This window comes from Miscanthus floridulus, chromosome 2, assembly GCF_019320115.1.
Source record: "Miscanthus floridulus cultivar M001 chromosome 2, ASM1932011v1, whole genome shotgun sequence".
Lineage (NCBI taxonomy): Eukaryota > Viridiplantae > Streptophyta > Magnoliopsida > Poales > Poaceae > Miscanthus > Miscanthus floridulus.
Window position 1 is genome coordinate 8,814,223 of NC_089581.1, and position 5,661 is coordinate 8,819,883.

Genomic DNA, 5,661 nt, shown 5'->3' on the forward strand with positions numbered 1-5,661 from the left:
CAGTGATGAATCGAAAAGCTTGATGGGTAAAATTCATGAAGGAGTGTGTGGGGCGTATCAATCGGCTTTCAAGATGAAGTGGATGATCAGAAAGAATGAATACTGTTGGCCGACTATTCTTGAAGATTGTTTTAAATATTTTAAAGGATGTCAGGAGTGTCAAAAGTTTGGTAATATTCAAAGAGCGCCTGCATCGGCTATGAACCCTATAATCAAACTTTGGCCGTTCCGGGGATGGGCTATCGATCTCATTGGTCAGATTTATCCACCATCGAGCAAAGGACATAAATTTATTCTGGTTGCTACCAATTATTTCACAAAATGGGTTAAGGCAATTCCTTTAAAAAGGTGACATTGGCTAATATGATCAATTTTGTGAAAGAGCATATTGTTTACCGATTTGGTATTCCTCAGACTATCACTACCGATCAGGGCACTATGTTTACATCAGGAAAATTTGATGAGTTTGCTGTAGGTATGGGAATTAAAATTTTAAATTCTTCTCCATATTATGCTCAAGCTAATGGTCAGGCTGAGGCTTCTAACAAAGGGATCATCAAACTCATTAAGCGCAAAATTGAAGAAAATCCTAAGAGGTGGCATACAGTATTAAATGAAGCCTTGTGGTTATATCGGATGTCATATCATGGTGCAACCAAAGTGACGCCTTATCAGTTAGTATATGGACACGACGTAGTATTGGCTTGGGAAATTAAAACTGGCTCTAGGCGAATACGTTCTCAAGATCAGCTGACAGCCAATGATTATGATACTCTTATGAAGGATGAGTTGGAAGATATGATGGGTCATCGGTTAAGGGCTCTAGTTAGCATCGAAGAAAATAAGAAGAGAGTAGCCAGATGGTATGACAAGAAGGTGAAGGTAAAGGAGTTTGCCAATGGAGATCTAGTCTGGAAATTGATTTTACCAATTGGGACTAAAAGTTTAAAGTTCGGAAAGTGGTCTCCTAATTGGGAAGGTCTATATTGGATAAATTAGTCTGTTCCTGGTAACGCATATATTCTAGAAACCCTCAAAGGGGTCATGTTTCCCAGAGCATTAAATAGAAAATATTTAAAGAAATATTACCCTAGCATCTGGATGGATGCATAAAAGTATAAGTGCCGATAACAGTCCTATCGGCTAGAATTATACAAGGATGTCAATGTCTCATAAAGTGCCGATGCAATAGATAAGATTTACAAGTTTAACAAGGATTGGATAGCCAATATCGCACGCAGGCGAATCTGGTTGGCTTCCTTCATTTCTTTGATGTCTTCATCGGCAGCACCTTTCACAGGCTTGAGTTTTTTCTTCATGGCCAAGGCTTTGTGAGCCTGGGTGTCTCTTTCTTGCTAAAGGGCCTTGATGGCATTGGGTAGCTGGCTTTCTTCTTGTTGAGCATGAGTTAAGGCTGCCTCAACTTCTTTCAATTTAGCCAATAGAGCCATCTTCTTTGCCGATAAATCTAAGATTTTCTGCTTAAGTTCAGCGCCCGAAGTCTGCAAGATGCCAATGCCCTTGTGCTTCTCATCGGCAATTTGTTTCAGTTGTAGCATCTCTTCTTTGAGTTGAGCCTGAGCTGCTCTATCGGCAATGCGTTGAGCAGCCCATTGATATTGTAGTTGGCGGCTTTCTAAATGGGCTGCTGGGAAGAGTACTTCTTCAACATCGGCAGGGACCTAGCCGTGGATTGTTTTGAAAATTGCCTTTGTAGGGTCCGAGTCATCTACTAGTTGGGCGGTATCCTGCTGTAACAAGTTTAGGAGAGCTTCCAACTTGGACTTAGTTTCTGCCGATATTGTTCCCAGTGCAAGGGAAGAACTTGTTTCCTCTCCATCATCATTAGAAACATCAATGGCAAAGGAGAATAGGCTATTTGGGGAGTCTTGTTCCTGAGGAAAAGAAAAGGAGGTCAGTTAAGGATAAGTATGAGTATTATAAATCAACTAGGTCAATCGGTTTACCTGTTTCAAGGCAATTTCCTATGCTTGACTGGAGGAAGCAGCCTGGAGTATGCCGTGTGGAGGATCGGCTGAGCTTGCCGATGGGATATCCTCTGTGACTTCATCAGTGGTTGGCTCTTGAGGTATGATGACCGATGACATTGGGGCAGATGTGGGGATCGGCATGGACTTCTGTCGTTTTGGCTGTGCCTCAGCATCTGTTAAGGCTTTGTGCTTTGCTTGGGCATCAGCAACGGTTGGCTGGGGGGCATCGGCACTTGTTGGTTGTGAAGCTTGGACATCTGGTACGCTTGCCGATGTACCCATTTGTTGCTGCAAAACAAGTGTAAGGTATGATATTTAACAGATAAAATGTGAAATCAAAGGGATACCTCTGAAGGTTTGTCAGAAGAAGTGGTGCTTGATATCGGAGGAATTGCCGATGACGATCTAGCAGCGGCTCTTACCCCCTGATGATTAATGTTAATACAGTTTATGATCGGCATAAGTAGAAATAAATAGGGTTGTTACCTTGAATGCCTTGACCAAGGTTGTAGCAGCAGCCGATGGAGTGGCCCTAGCTATAGCCAATTTGAACTTGGAGGTGATGGTCTTGGCACAGATCTTCTGGTGAGTCAAAGCAGCTAAGGTGGGGGCGTTGTAGCCAATCGGTGATATCGGGGAAACAGGCCGAAGATCGAAGGGTTTCCCACTTTTGCTCATAGTTGGTGCTGGGTTGTTAACCTATCACGAGAAAGTTAGTTACCGATACATGAAAGGAAAAATCGGAAGGGAGCTAAAAGGAACTTACTGCGTCATCGGGAATGGCATATTTAGGGTCGATCATGTGCCGATATGTGTGAGCAGATGTTGCAAACAGTTGTTCCCTCCACTCTCGCCACCATTGCTTATATGATTTGGTGATGAAAGATACTGGCATCCAAACGGATATATCGACATTTGTAGTATCAACATCGGGGGAGAGTTACACTACCCTGCTCCAATCTGTTCCGCAGGTGATTGTTTCTCTGGGTTTGATCACATCAGCAAAACAAAGTTTGATTGGTAGTTGCCCAAAAGCCAATTGACGAGATACTGCTGATGGGTTGTAAAACTCATATGTGATATTGGTGTTTTTCCCGCTACCGAATGCGTTTACTGGAATTGCCCTGGGAGTAATGATGGCCATCATGAGCTCATTATCTTGATTCAGAGTGTCATCGGCAAAGTTAAAAAGAAGAGGGAATCTGTTTTCTTCATCAATATAAGGCACCCAGGCCCTATGATCATAAGAAAGACCATTGTAGAAACTTTGAAAGAATCTGCCGATCTGGTCTTCATTGGCTTCTGTTCTAGGGAGGACAATTATGGCTTCACCAAAATTGAGGGATGAGTGTGTTGCCGATTCCTCATCCCCAAGCACATGGTCTTCAGCAATTTCTCGTGAGAATTGTTGGGCAAAGAAGTCCCATTGCAACCGTTTGTGCATATGGGTATTCAGCCACATGTTGATGAACCACCACGGGCCTCCTAAGTTGCCGATGGGTTCGCCAAGCAAAAGTTTCTGAGACACTTGATGAAGAAGATGATAAGTAGAGCTCAGAAGGTATCGGCCAAGAGGGAATCTTACACCATTGGCCAAGAGTTCAGCAGCGGGGAGGAAAGCGTTGGTTGGTCCTACTGATCGACCACAGAAGATAATTTTTTCTAACCACATATTCAAGAATGTGGCATGTTCCCTCTGATTAACTATCCTAGTCTTCTGGCATTCTTGGATGTATCCTGTCCAACCGTCGATGTTGCGGGTATTCACCCTATATTCAGATTTTCTGCCATAGATAGAGCCTTTATCGGCAGTTGAAATATCCAAACCAGTGAGCATGTATACATCGGCAAGTGTGGGAGTAGCTAGGCCATGTCCAAACATAAAAGTGTTTGTTGTGTCTGACCAGAAGTAAGCAGCTGCAATCATCATTGACTCATTCTTCTGCATATCAGCAATAGATAGCCTAATGCATTGGTCTAGCTTTCGTTCTGCCCAGTATACTTACATCGACCTATTAACCCTCAAGTACCAATCTTTCCACCCTTTGGTGGTTTTGGGCCAAGATTGGAATGTATCTTTCCATAAATTCAGAGAGAAATTTTGGGCTCTAAAGGGGATTCTGTTAACCTCTGCATTAATCAGATCAGTTGGATCTAGGTTGCCCATTGGTCCTAGGCATTGGACATGCGGTTGATCGATTGGAATAACTAATTTGTTGCGCAGTTCCTAAGTTTAAAGGATCCAGAGAACAAAAGAAAAGAAAAATCACCAACTGTATGAACTTGCAAAAACTAGGGGAATCGAGGTAAAAGGTAACGGAAGTGGAACGAACCATAGGGATGTCGAAGTTGATTGCCATTATCTTGAGGAAGATGGGGGCACGAGCCGGAGATTTGAGGTTAACGCTGGAGAAGAGTTCTTGTTGGTTGAGGTCACGCAGTTGTTCGTCGGAGTCGCCGCCGGAAAGAGAAAATATCAAAGATTGGAGTCTGAGGGTAGAAGACGAGCGTTCCGGAGGAATCTATTTATAAGCCGCTTAGAGTAGGAGTATTTTGGACTTATCTCCATACCACGTGCATGTAGGTCGAGGTGGTTCAGATGGATATGGTAATTGTTCGCACGATAATCAGGGGATTGTACAGATGAGTTGATGGCAAGTAATCATGATTTGGAAGAGATATCGGTACAGGATATTTTAATTCTGAAAATGGTAGCATTATTATGTTAGGATCTTGCCGATGGATTATTATTTCGGTATCTTAACCATAATCAAGGAAAGAGTGGTTGGCGATTGTGCGATATTTACTGAGGTGCATGAATCAGGATTAGATTTGATTAGATTTGATAACAGATCAAGTTTTGGCTTGGAGGATGAGTTACGGTAATTGGGCGAAGGCAAACGTTATCTGGAGTAAATTTCGGAGCATTAATGGTTTTATACTCCGAAATTGGGGGGCATGTGTTGACACCATTTTTTGCACAATGATCAGAGTGAGCTAATCGGCAGGAAGAAAGTTACTGTATACACTAACAGCCGATGAAAAACAGCTTGTAAAGATAATTGCCGATGAATGGTGGTGATTGATGGAGAGGTTGATTTAGACTCGGGCGTTGCCGATAAGGTTGGAGATGTTATTGTCGATGCCGATGAAGGAAGGTTTAAAGGCTACTGCCGATGAAACAGGAAGTATGCCGATGGAAAGGAGGTCGGTAAGATTTCCATCATAATCGAGGCAGACAGGGAAATAGATAGGAGTTGATTTCCTTTTCTATATTTGTTAGAGTATGATTCATGTAAGAGTCATGTGTTTCCTTAGATTTGGACTTGGTGTCCTAGTTGTGTTTGGCTATGCCTCTTTAGATCAGGGTATAAATATAGATTGAGGGGCAATGTAAAAAAAGAATCAATCTCAAAACCAATTTTTACTCCTATTTTGCATCTACTTACTTTTCGGCGATTTTGTCAATTTGCATATTTTCCCTTTTTGCGAGTTCTCATTGATTTGGCGAGTTGCATAGCTTTAGTGCGACCTTTGGCGATTCTTGAGTTCCGCGTGAGTACCTCTTGGCCACGACTTCCGGGCGTATCGCTGTTGTCAGGACCAAAGTGCTCGTATCTTCATCATTGTCGATTAACAGGTCAAATTGACTGGCACGCTTTGGATATCG

General features: G+C 42.7%; 1 pseudogene; it reads right to left on the minus strand.

Moving 5' to 3' along the window:
• Nucleotides 1-2,480: 2,480 nt before the first annotated feature.
• Nucleotides 2,481-3,828, minus strand: LOC136540926 (uncharacterized; annotated as a pseudogene).
• Between the last annotated feature and the right edge of the window lie 1,833 nt (nucleotides 3,829-5,661).